The 14,196-nt window shown below is 42.9% G+C and overlaps 1 pseudogene; it reads left to right on the top strand.

The window, feature by feature from the left end:
- The window catches only part of LOC115464726, a 41,446-nt pseudogene extending 27,480 nt beyond the window's left edge, over positions 1 to 13,966 (top strand).
- Positions 13,967 to 14,196: the final 230 nt, after the last annotated feature.

Here is a 14,196-nt window from a genome sequence, read left to right as displayed (position 1 = left end):
TTTTTAGGACCCTTTTTTGTCACGAACAGGTGCCAAAAAAGTGCCCTAAATGACCAGATGACCACCAGAGGGAATCGGGGATGACCTCCTCTGACTCCCCCAGTGGTCACTAACCCCCTCCCACCAAAAAAAAGAACACTTTTTTTTTCCAGCCTGTATACCAGCCTCAAATGTCATCTCCAGCTCCATCACAGCAGTATGCAGGTCCCTGGAGTAGTTTTTAGTGGGTGCAGTGGACTTCAGGCAGGTGGACCCAGGCCCATCCCCCCCATCTCTTACACTTGTGGTGGTAAATGGGAGCCCTCTAAACCCCCCCAAAACCCACTGTACCCACATGTAGGTGTCCCCCTTCACCATTAAGTGCTATGGTAATGCTGTAGAGTTGTGGGGAGGGGGATTTGGGGGGCTCAGCACCCAAGGTAAGGGAGCTATGCACCTGGGAGGTAATTTAAGGTTTTTTTCTATTTTTTAAAAGTGCCCCTTAGGGTGCCCGGTTGGTGTCCTGGCATGTGAGGGGGACCAGTGCACTATGAATCCTGGACCCTCCCATGACCCAAAGCCTTGGATTTGGTCGTTTTTGAGCTGGGCTGCTTTGGTTTCGATTATCGCTGAAAAACGAAAACGCCCAGCTCAAAAAACTCCCAAATCCAATGCATTCGCCTGGCACAAACCGTATTTTTTAAAAAAAGATGGACGACCATCTTTTCGAAAATACGGTTCGGCCAGCCCCTTCACGGACCCGTTCTCGGAGATGGACGTCCTTACACATGGGCGTTCGCGTTCAATTATGCCCTTCCATGTAAGCCACATTGAGCCTGCAAAAAGGTGGGAAAATGTGGGATACAAATGTAATGTAATAATAACTATTAATTTTCCTGAAAGAAGCAAATCAAAGTATCAGTCAGCATGTCTTCTACTTCCTTGAAGCAAAGGCAAATTGCTCTAACTGATCTCAAGCCAAATGGAAAATAAAATAAACAGTCATACTAGGTTTTGTGGCAAACAAGATGCTGACTAAAGATCATGTTCCAAATAATGGCAGCTGCTACGAGGTGGGTAGGTTTATTCTTCTAACGCTGATTCTAGCCAACAAATTCTCCAGATGGTGAGCCTCACATGTGAGCCTCAAATTAAAGCCACAGTTATATAGAAGGATCATTGAGAAAGTCCAGTGTTTAGAAAAGTCTATGAATCGTGTGGGTCTTGCCTTGAACAGCTACAAAGAGAATGTATACCCCTCAGTTTGGTGGTAAAATGTTACCATTTGTTTCCCACAGGTTGGGACAAATTGTTGTCTTGCCTGGCACAAATGGTTGTATACCTGTTTATTTTATTCTCCTTAAGCTTGAGGTCAGTAAGAGACACTCTCCTTTGTTTTTAGGAAGAGTAAGTCAGGCTATCTGATACCTCAATTTGTTTTATTTGAGAAAATGTATTAGTTGCTATAAAGTAAGAGTTTGTAATAAAACTACTGCTAAGAAAACATTACTAGTTGGCTTTGATCCTGGTGAACTGGGGTCAGTTCCCACTGTAGCTCGTTGTGAACTTGGGCAAGTCACTTAATCTTCCAATGCCATAGGTACAAAAGCTTAGATTATGAACCCACTAGGCCCACTAAAGAAAGTACCTGCATATTGGGCTACGTTCTATATATCACACCTAAAACAATGGCTCCAAAGAAAAATAAGCCTATGTGCATTCTATAAACTATACCAAAATTTAGGCGCGGTTTATAGAAAACACCTAAATCTAGATGTAGTTTATAGAATACGCCCGGCCCAACACCTATTTTCTGTGACTAGATTTAGTTGCAGCCATTTATACCAATGGAAAATTGGTGTAAATGCCGACACCTAATTACTTGTGGAACGGTCATATTTTATAACACTGCATGTAATTTCAAGTAATGCACATGACCTGTCCATGCCCCTCCCATGGCCATACTGCCTTCTCAGATCTGCATCTTAGAATATACACACATCGCTTTTAGAACATGCCTAGACAGTTGTGCATGTAAATCCTAATTAATGCCAATTAATGTTAATACTTGCATGTTAAGTTCAATTATCAGTGCTGATTGGCTTGTTAGCTATTTATGCTGCATGTAGAAATCCAGAATACAACTGGATTTACACAAGCAGCTTAAGTCACACTATATAGAAACCGTTGGATAATGTGTACAGTTCTGTGTATGTCTAGTAGTACCATTGCTAGCAAATAGAATGAATCCGAGACCGAGGCAGGTGGAAATAATTCCCTAGGTACTGCTCTTCTCCTGAGTTGCTTGGAGACTCTCTTTGAATGAGGGAATAGCTTGAGGTTGGGGCAGGCCAGACTTTTAGGGGTCTCAGCATCCTTGCTTTCCTTCAGTAGGTCTAGACAAAGGGCTCTTAATGAACTCCTTGACGGTCCTGGTGGTGGACAGACTGAAAGTCCATCCAGCTTAACATCTTGTTTCCAACAGTGCCCAATCCAGGTCTCAAGTACCTGGCAAGATCTCAAAAGAGTATAATGGATTTTGTGCTGCTTTATGCTGGGAATGGATTATTCCAAGTCCATCTTTTAATGGACTTTTAAGAATTTGTCCAAACTTTTTCTAAAACCTGCTAAGCTAACTGCTTTTACCACATTCTCTGGCAACAAATTCCAGAGTTTAATTAAACGTTGAGTGAAGAAATATTTTCCCAATTTGTTTTAAATTTACTACTTTGTAGCTTCATTGCATACTCTTTAGTACTAACGTTTTTGGAAAGAGTAAACATGCGATTCACGTCTATCCATTCCACTCCACTCATTATTTTGTAGACCTCTATCATATCTCCCCTTAGTTGTCTTTTCTCCAAGCTGAAGAGCCCTAGCCGTTTTAGCCTTTCCTCATAGGGAAGTCGTCTCATCCCCTTTATCATTTTCGTCACCCTTCGCTGTACCTTTTCTAGTTCCACTATTGGGCTCATTTTCGAAAGAAAAGGACGCCCATCTTTTGACATAAATCGGAAGATGGACGTCCTTCTTACAGAAACGTCCAAATCGGTATAATCGAAAGCCGATTTTCGACGTCCTCAACTGCACTCCATCGCAGGGATGGCCAAAGTTCAAGGGGGCATGTCAGAGGCATAGTGAAGGCGGGACTTGGGCTTGCCCAGCACTTAGACGTCCTTGACCCATAATCGAAAAAAAGAAGGACGGCCCTGACGAGCACTTGAATGTTTTCATCTGGACCTGTTTTTCTTACAACTAAGGCACAAAAAGGTGCCCGAAATGACCAGATGATCACCAGAAAGAATTGGGGATGACCTCCCGTTACTTCCCCAGTGGTCACTAACCCCCTCCCACTCTGAAAAAACATCTGTAAAAATATGTCATGCCAGACTCTATGCCAGTCTCAGATGTCATACTCAGGTCCATGACAGCAGTATGCAGGTCACTTCAGACAGGCGGACTCAGCACCATCCACCTCCACCTGTTACTCTTGTGGAGGAAACAGCGAACCCTCCAAAATCCACCACAAACCCACTGCATCCACATCTAGGTACCCCCTTCAACCGTAAGGGCTATGGTAGTGGTGTACAGTGGGGGTAGTGGGTTTTGAGGGGGGTTGGGGGCTCAGCACACAAGGTAAAGGAGCTATGTTCCTGGGAGCATTTTATGAAGTCCACTGCAGTGTCCCCTAGGGTGCCCGGTTGGTGTCCTGGCATTTCAGGGGGACCATTGTACTACAAATGTTGGCTCCTCCAACGACCAAGTGGCTTGCATTTCTTCATTTCTGAAATAAACGTCCTTGGTTTTGAAAATTGCCGAAAATCAGAAACGTCCATGTCTAGGGACGTTCAAATCTAGGGACGGCAAAATTTAAGGATTTGGAAGTCCCTGACGGTATTTTCAAATGAAAGATGGACATCTATCTTGTTTTGAAAATACGGGTTTCCCCACCCCTGGATTTGGATGTTTTGCACGGATGTCCAAATTGAAACTTGAACATCCCTTTCAAAAATGTCCCTCTATATTTCTTTTGAGATGCGGTGACCAGAATTGAATACAATATTTGAGGTGTGGTCGTGCTATGGAGCGATACAAAGGCATTATAATGTCCTCCTTTTTGTTTAACATTCCTTTCCTAATAATTACCTAACATTCTATTTGCTTTCTTAGCTGCTACTGCTGCACATTGAGCAGAGGGTTTCAACATATTAACGATGACACCTGGATCCTTTTCCTGGTCGGTGACTCGTAATGTGGAATCCTGTGTCATGTAACTATGGTTGAGGTTCCTCTTTCCCACATGCATCACTTTGCACCAGGGGCGTAGCCACGGGTGGGCCTGGGTGGGCCCAGGCACACCCAGTTTTGGTTCAGGCCCACCCAGCAGTGGAGGCAGCGGAGCGGAGGGAGCAGGCTGAGCTCCGATCCCGCATCTGCCTCCCCAGCCCGCCACTGCTACGCCCCCCCGCCGTACCTTTAAATATTACAGTTTTGCTGGAGTTGCGGGCAGCCGGCATTGAAGACATCGGCAGGCTTACGCCGGTTCCAGCAGCCTTCCCTTCCCTCGTTGCAAGTCGGATGATGGCTCCGCCCTCTTCTGACGTATTTCCTGTTTCTACGAGGGCGGAGCCATCATCCGACTTGCAACGAGGGAAGGGAAGGCTGCTGGAACCGGCGTAAGCCTGCCGATGTCTTCAATGCCGGCTGCCCGCGACTCCAGCAAAACTATAATATTTAAAGGTACAGGGGGGGGGGGCAGGAAGGAAACAGGGCAGACGGGAGAGGAGAGGAGGGTTGCTGGATATGGTGGAAGAAGGGGAGAGGAGGGTTGCTGGATGGAGGGAAGGGGAGAGGAGGGTTGCTGGACATGGTGGAAGAAGGGGAGAGGAGGGTTGCTGGACATGGTGGAAGAAGGGGAGAGGAGAGGGCAGGGGAGAGGAGGGTTGCTGGATGGGGGGAAGGGGAGAGGAGGGTTGCTGCACATGGTGGAAGAAGGGGAGAGGAGGGTTGCTGGATGGAGGGAAGGGGAGAGGAGGGTGCTGGACATGGTGGAAGAAGGGGAGAGGAGGGTTGCTGGATGGAGGGAAGGGGAGAGGAGGGTTGCTGGACATGGATGGAAGAGAGGGAAGGGAGAGAGAAGAAATGCTGGACATGGATGGAGGGGATGGAAGAATGAGGAAGGAGATGAGATGAGGGAAAAGGAAGAGAGGAGAAAAACTGCACATGGATGAAGAAAATAGGCAGAAGCTGGATCCACTAGACAGTCAAGTCTGCAGAGGACCCAGCTTTTACTTATGGATATAGAGCAAGAAATGAAGAAGAAAGGAGGAAAGTAAAGAAATAAATGGAAAGGAAGCCCTGGAAATGGAGTTAAGAGGACAGATAGCAGCAGAATCGGATACTGGGCCAGCATGATCAGAAAAACAGTCACCAGACAACAAAGGTAGAAAAAAAATATCATTTTATTTTCATTATAGTGTTTGGAATATGTCCACTTTGAGAATCAGGTGCTCAACATTAAAAGTTTATATTTATTTACTTATTTATGGCATTTTATCCCACATTAAACATGAATTAAATTGGAACCTGGGATCATTTAATTTTTTTCCTGGAGACAGTAATGCATTGCCCCCCCCCCCCCCCCAGGCTCTCTCCCCGGCTATAGCCAGCTCTGCAATTTTGAGGGGAGGTGCACAGGTGGATAGGGGTGTGCAGAGGTGGACCGGGGAGAGAGCCTGTTGTTAAACATTTACCAGCACACCACTGTCTAGTGCCCACCCATCCAACCTGTTGGCCCACCCAAAAATTGACTTCTGGCTACGCCACTGCTTTGCACTTGCTCACATTAAACACCATCTGCCATTTGGATGCCCAGTCTCCCAGTATCATAAGGTTCTCTTGTAATTTTTCACAATCCTCTTGCACGTAATTTGGCCTTGTGGCCGATTTAGGGCACTTTATATAGAGTTTCGGGGTAACTGCCTCTGAATATCACAATCCTCTTGCAATTTAACAACTTTGAATAATTTGTGTCATCAGCAAATTGAATTACCTCACTAGTTAATGCCATCTCTAGATCATTTATAAATATATTAAAAGCAGCAGTCCCAGTACTGACCCCTGGGAACCCCACTATCTACCCTTCTTCATTGAGAATAGTGACCATTTAGCCATAATCTATTTTCTATGTTTTAACCAGTTTTTAATCCACAACAGAACATTACCTCCTATTGCATGACTTTCTAATTTCTTTCAGTCCTTCATGAATTACTTTGTCAAATGCCTTTTGAAAATCCAGATACATAATAACGACCGGTTCAACTTTATGTACATTTGTTCACCCCTTCAAAGGAATGTAGTAGATTGGTGAAGTAAGATTTCCTTTCACTAAATCCGTGTTGGCTTTGGGGCTCATTTTCAAAGGGGAAAAGATCCCAAAAATGGCATAAATCTGCATTTGGACATTTTTTTCACAAAAACGGCCAAAGTACTATTTCGAAACCAATTTTTAGACATTTTTCTATGAAGTCCATCAGAAGTGTATTCAGATCACAAGGGGGTGTGTTAAGGGTGGGATCTGGGCGTTCCTAACACTTGGACATTTTTCTGCCATAATGGAACAAAACAAAAACATCCAGGGCTATAATTTGGTCGTTTTGGTCTAGACCTGTTTTATTAATGAATAAACCACAATAAAGTGCCCTAAATGACCAGATGACCACTGGAGGGAATCATGGATGACCTCCGCTTACTCCCCCAGGGGTCACTAACCCCTTGCCACCCATTCCCCATAAAAGTTGATTAAAAACATTACTTACCAGCCTCAGGTCCATTAGAGCAGCATGCAGGTCCCTGAAGTAGTCTAGTGGTTGGTGCCATGCATTGCAGACAGGTGGACCCAGGCTCATATGTCCCCCTATCTGTTACACTTGTGGTGGAAACTATGAGCATTCCAAAACCCACTATACCCGTGTATAAGTGCCCCCTTCACCCATAAGAGCTATTGTAGTGGTGTACAGTTGGGGGTGGTGGGTTTTGGGGGGGGGGGGGGGCTCAGCAGACAAGTTAAGGGAGCAACAGTGAGATGTGTGCCTGGGAGCATTTATTTGAAGTCCACTCCAGTGCTCCCAAGTGTGTCCTATTGCTTTCCTGGGAAATCTGTGTGGCCAGTCTACTAAGAAAGCTGGATCTTCCTACATCCCAATGGCTTGATTTTGTGCGTTTTTCACTTGGACATTTTTTTTGGACCAAAAAGATAAATGAACAGAGTACAAAACATTTAGCAAATAGCCATTTTGGAAAAAAAAAAAAAAGGATAGACATTTTTCTGTTTTGAAAATGGCTATATTCTCCACTTGAATTTTAGACGTTTTTAGCAAAACGTCCAAAGTTGGACTTAGACGTCATATCGAAAATGCCCCTCTTTGTCTCATTAATCCATTCTTATGTATATGCTCTGTAATTTTGTTCTTTACAATAGACTCTGTCATATATTGGCTACCCTCCAATCTTCTGATGCCATGCTCAATTTTAAAGATAAATTACATATTACTATGCTCTAAATATTTGATATGTGAATGAAATATGATCTTTTCATGGCAAAGGTGATGATAAATTCAATCTTTTATTTTCAGCAGATAAGTTACATCTCAGGAAATCTTCTCATGAGCGACACAGCTAAGTTTCCTTATTTCTACCGGACTGTTCCCAGTGACATGCACATCTGTGCTGGGATAGTCAAACTATTGAATCATTTTGGCTGGACCTGGGTTGGTATCATTGCATTTGATGATGAAAACAGCATGAGGGCTGTGCAGATCCTGAGAGAAGCAATTGAGCAGAGTGGAGGTTGCATTGAATTCATAGAAACCTTACGTCAGTCCCGTTCACTCAGGCTTCAAAATACAGATATTTATAACACCTTCAGTACATATTCAACTAAAGTGATTATTTTGTATTGTAATAAAGACTACAGAGAGATTATAAGACATACACCCATTTGGGTAGCACCTGGAAAGTCTGGATCATCTCAGAAGAATGGGGATTTTTCTTCCCCTCTTACAGTGTTGATAGAAAAAACACCTTAGCTTTAGCAGTTGCAAAGAAAACTATTCCAAGCTTTCACAAATTTGTCCGTGAGGGAAATCCTGCCATGTTTCCAAATGATTCATTCATAGAGATGTGGTGGAAGGACCTGTGTAACAACCAGTGCCCCAAGAGCATCCAAAGATCCTGCAGCAGTGATGAAACATTTTTTTTTCCAAATACACTGTGACTCTATAAACTCTGGGGATAGTTATAACGTTTACAATGCTGTGTATGGCCTGGCACATGCATTGCATGACATGATCACTTCTGGTTCTAGGAATACCACCAAGAGGAGTGGAGAAAGTGAGAGATTTTTAGATTTTCTGCCATGGAAGGTAACATCCTATGTTAGAAGAATGATATGTTCAGAAAGAAGTGATGGTATATGATTGCGCAGTGTGAAAGGGAAGCAGGATGTAGTGAATTGCAGAAGGTCTTTTAACTATTAAACAGATGCTTCATGTCCAACATAATAGACACACAACTAATTGCAGAGATAAAAGCACATATAAAAACTACATATTTATCTAATATTTAACTAAGTATTTATCCTGCAGCTGTTGTGTTAAAAGGTTGGAAGAAAAGAAAAGCGTTGAGGACTGCATGATAAGATACTTCACCAGATAAGTTGTTTTTGGGGCATGCCTATTGATCCTCTGGAACTGTGGAACTTTGTAACAGAGTGTTATGAGATTAAACAAAGAGGACGCTTCTACGTTTTGCATTTTTGCATGAAAGTGTGGATTAGCTTTTTTTAAAATTAATGGGGTAAAAAGGTAATTTTTAAATAAACTTCAAAAATAAGCTCCACGCTAATGTTGCTTCAAATTGAAAACATGTTCCTAAGATCAGGATCAGATTGTATGAACTTAAAAGTTATAACCGCAGTGAGCTTCACTATTAAAAATGTCTCTCATTTTCATTAGCTTCATCATTATCTGAAGGACCTCCACTTTAAGAATGTTCTGGGTGAGGAATTCTTTTTTGATGAGAACGGTGATCTCGACATTGGATATGATATTATAAACGTTGTCATTCTACCCGATGGGACACGGAATTAAAGAAATTGTTGGAAGTTATAACTCTTATGCTCCTCCAGATCAGGAATTTACTATTTATGAAGAGGCGATCATGTGGGAGAGAACATTCAACGAGGTCAGATTTAAACTCAATTTAAGCTCATCACGTTGGCATTTGAGGCACTTCACTTTGGCACCTCCGCCCCCCCCCCCCCCCCTACCTCACTGCTCTCATTTCTTCTTACACCCGTTAGTGCAGAACTCCAAAGGGCAGGGCAGGTCATGGGCATTCCCACAAATTACCTGTGTTGTTATAGAATACTTGCATATGCCTACTTGCCATCAGTTGGGTGCCTGTATTTACACCAGCCTTTAGCAGGTATAAATGCTCACACCCAAAGTTAGGTGTGAAGGTTTCACTGAGCTAATAATCTGTAAAGGTCAATAGAATACTTTCATAGCACTCATGATTTCAGTGCCTATCTTTTAAGAGCATAACCACAGCCATACTGGGACAGACCAATGGTCCACCTAGCCCACTCTCCTACTTCCAATAGTGGCCAATCCAGGTCACAAGTACCTGGCGTAAACCCAATTAGTAGCAACATTCCATAATACTAAGTTCAGGGCAGGCAGTGGCTTCCCCATGACTGTCTCAATAGCAGACTGTGGACTTTTCCTCCAGGAACTTGTCCAAACCTTTTCTAAACCCATATACGCAAACCGCTGATACCTCCATGTAACTTCTTTGAGTGTCCCCTACTCTTTGTACTTTTTGAAGGAATGTAGCTCACTGTGTACCTATTCCTTGTAATTTTTGAGGTTACATAGCAATACCATGTTTTATAATAGGAGAAATTATTTTTTCACTCAATACATGGTTAAGCTATGATTATCTGAAGGCGATGAAACAGTGCGACAAGACAGTGGCTATAGCCTTAAGGATGCTAAACTGTATAGAGAGAGGCGTGACCAGCAGAAGAAAGGAGGTGTTGATGCCCCTGTACAAGTCATTGGTGAGGCCCCACGTGGAGTGTTATGTTCAGTTTTTAAGGTCATGTCTTGCTAAGGATGTAAAAGGACTTGAAGAGGTCCAGATCAAGGTGACAAAAATGGAAGATCTGACTATGTGTACACTAGAGGAGAGGAAGCACAGCTATTCAAATACTTGAAAAGTATTAATATAGAAATAAATATTTTCCAGAGAAGGGGAAATGGTAAAACTAGAGGACATGAATTGAGGTTGCAGGGTGGTAGACTTAGGAATAATGTCAGGAAATTCTTCTTTACAGAGAGGTGTTGTTGATGCTTGGAATGCCCTCCCGAGGGAGGAGGTGGAGACAAAACGGTAGAGGAATTTGAAAAAGTGTGGGATGAACACAGAGGATCTCTTAGAAAATGAATGGTATAAACAGCAAAAAAAAAAAATGATTGGTGTTGTGTTTGCATGTTCAGTGGCACTTAAATAATGACTGGCTGTGAAGAACTAAGGCTGGTGCTGGGCAATGATCAAGTATTCAAATTGAAAACATGTTCCTAAGATCAGGATCAGATTGTATGAACTTAAAAGTTATAACCGCAGTGAGTATTTTAAATCACATTCATTGTTGGTTTAATCATGACTTCATAATGAGCGTGACTGGAAGGCCAACTGGTTGGATCGTTCAGGTCTTTGTCTACCATCATTTGCTAATTTATCTATATATCTTCATGCTATATTCAGCAGTAATATCTATATAGCTTAGCCCTCTAAATACGCCGGCCTAACTTTAAATAAATCAATATAATGTTAGACCTGCTATGTCTGCAGTGTAATTTAATATCAACGGGTATGTTAACTGGACAGTAGCTGAATAGTATTGATATCTGTATAAATTAGGCCCTGCTCCTGGAACACGCTTGCTGCATCCTTTACAGATCAAGATAAATTTGGCCAAAATATATCTAGTTGACAAGGCAACAAGTTTAAACAAAAAATACCTCGTGTAGCTGAATGAAACTCACTCTGGATAAAGGTGTCACCTAAATGATTAAAGAAACAAAAATGCTTATACGATAAGCAACCAATGGTGAGCAGCTCCATGAGGTAAATGTTCAGACTTGGAGGTAGAAAAGTAGGTTACAAAGATATCACCTAAAATCCTTTTTTCTTACGAGGAAGCAGAAGTATTTTCTCATACTTTTAATCAAACCATTAAAGGTGACCTGCACAGCTACATTGCTCAAAACATTCCCCAATCAGCCTGAATGACTGATTTCAGGTCAAACCTATCCTATATAATAAAAAGCACCTCCAACGTTCTGAAGCTGAGAAAGTGAAGCTTTGAAGCATATGTGCTCCTGCTGTATCCATCTCCTGAAATGATGTCATGTACTTCCGTGTTCGTAAAGACCAATCACTGGAAGGGAATGCTGCAGAATTGCCGGCCAATGCAACACGACTTCACACGCATGAGGGTGTCGTCGTCCCTCCTTTCCTCCCTTCTAGTTCCAGGCCCCCTACCTCCAAATTTTAAAAGTCAACTTCACTTACGAAGTTGGGTTTACGGCGGACTACAGCAGCAGCGGTAACAGGCATGCAGGCTCGACCCTTCTCTCTCTGTCAGCTCTGGTCCCGCCCGTGCGGAAACAGGAAATGAGGGCGGGACCAGAGCTGAGAGAGACAGAAGGGCCAAGCCTGCACCCCTGTTACTGCTGCTGCCGGCCGCCGTAAACCCGACTTTGTAAGTGAAGATGACTTCAAATTTGGAGGTAGGGGGCTTGGAACTGGAAGGGAGGGAGGGAGGGAGGAAGGGAGGGATGACAACACCCTCATGTGTGTGACGTCGCATTACTATGTTTGTGCAGCGCTGCGTACACCTTGTAGCACTATAGAAATGCTAAATAGTAGTAGTAGTAGTAGTAGTAGTAGGGGGACCCTGGAACTGGGAGGGAGGGGACAACGACCCTGGAACTCGGAGGGGGGGAGGAACTGGGAGTGAGGGAGGGGACCATGGCACACACTCTCATTCTCACACACACACTCTCTCACAGACACACTGGCACCCAGTCTCACTCTCTCTCTCTGTCACACACACACACTCGCACATTCACTCTCTCTCTCTCTCACAGTCACTCTCACACATGCTCTCTCTCAAACATACACACTTCGAGGAAAACCTTGGCTAGCACACATTTCATTTGTGTTAGAAACGGACCTTTTTTACTAGTTATTTATATTTCCAATCAAAATAGAGCTCATACTGACCTCCATATTCTACTGAGTAGGTTTGCAATGAGATGAAAAACTAAATGGGAAAAATGCTCATGTTTAGACAGAAAAGTAACACTGCATTTGAAAAGTCATAATCCAGTATTACCTCATGTTAATCAGTTTCTTCTCAATCCTCAGACACCTCCAGAGTTCAGGTGCAGTCCGAGTTGCCGTCCTGGGTTCAGGAAATTAACCAGGGAAGGAAAGCCTGTCTGCTGCTATGACTGTATTCCCTGTCCAGAGGGAGAGATCTCCAGCCAAACTGGTGAGTGATTTCATGTTATTATGTGCCACGCTCATATTAGGCCCATATTCATCCTTTATTGAAGACCCAACATGGGCCAGCAAATATGCATGCACTCCTGCCTTTTCCAAAACATCAACACAACTGAGCACATCCTGATCTCGATGTCTCAATTGCAATCTCCGTATTCTATGAAAAATGGGTCTTTGCATGTCCCAGTGGAATACCTTATGTCTAATCCAAAAATATGCGCTGGATACTGCTAGGAAAACTAATCACACCCCGATTAGATAAGACATATGGAATCCTTTACAAACATCCATTTCAGGTGACAGTTCATCTAAAAGATAATGCATGATTTTATTTCCAGGAAGCTCATCGTTCATTACTTGCTACTGTCTGTCAATTTGAAACAAGCCTTATTATAAGGGAATGGTTACTGTCCTATAACTGATGTGATTTGTGAGGTAATGAGACAATATTTTTTCATTCTCAGATACAGATGTTTGTACGAAATGCCCAGAGGACCAATGGCCCAATCAGAAGAAAGATGCCTGCATCCCAAAAGTGATATCCTTCTTGACCCATGAAGAGCCTTTGGGGATAACTTTGACTTTCATCTGTATTTTCTTAATTCTCATTAATACTGCCATTTTGGGGATCTTTATTCATTACAAAGACACCCCCATAGTGAAAGCCAACAACCAATACCTCAGTTACATTCTCCTCAACTCCCTCATGCTCTGCTTCCTCTGTTCCTTGGTATTCATTGGCCACCCTGACAAAGTGACCTGTGTTCTCCGACAGACTGCCTTTGGGATCAGTTTTTCCATTGCTCTCTCCTCTATATTGGCAAAAACCACCACTGTGGTCTTGGCCTTTCATGCCACCAAGCCTGGAAGCAAGCTCTGGAAATGGATGGGTTCCAGGATCTCAATTTCTGTAGTCCTTTTCTGTTCCCTTATTCAAACTGTTCTGTGTCTTGCATGGTTGTTCACTGCTCCCCCGTTCCCATATCTTAATATGAAATCAGAAATTGGAACAATACTAATTGAATGTAATGAAGGGTCAATACATGCATTTTACTGTGTTTTGGGTTACCTGGGATTTCTGGCTGGCATCAGCTTTATCGTAGCATTCCTAGCAAGAAATCTACCTGACAGGTTCAATGAAGCCAAATACATCACCTTTAGCATGTTGGTGTTCTGCAGTGTCTGGATCTCCTTCATCCCAACTTACCTGAGCACCAAGGGCAAGTACATGGTGGCAGTGGAGATATTTGCTATCCTGGCTTCTAGTGCTGGACTCCTGGGCTGTATCTTTTTCCCTAAGTGCTATATTATTCTGCTGAGACCTGAAAGGAACAGCAGAAAATGCTTATAGAAAAAAAAACTAGAATTATTAATAAAGGATTTATTCATTTAAATATTGTTATCAGTTGTTGGGCAAGTCCAAGTTGAATGTCTTTTTTTTTACCCAGAAATTGCATCTTTGGTTGCGGTCATCCTAAATTTCATATATTTTATATTATAGCTGAAATTAGATATTATACACAGTTTCTATATATCAATAAGTAGATGTGGAGGGGCATAATCGAAAGGGGCGCCCAAGTT

Source organism: Microcaecilia unicolor, chromosome 3, assembly GCF_901765095.1.
Source record: "Microcaecilia unicolor chromosome 3, aMicUni1.1, whole genome shotgun sequence".
Lineage (NCBI taxonomy): Eukaryota > Metazoa > Chordata > Amphibia > Gymnophiona > Siphonopidae > Microcaecilia > Microcaecilia unicolor.
This window is presented reverse-complemented; position numbering and strand designations above follow the sequence as displayed.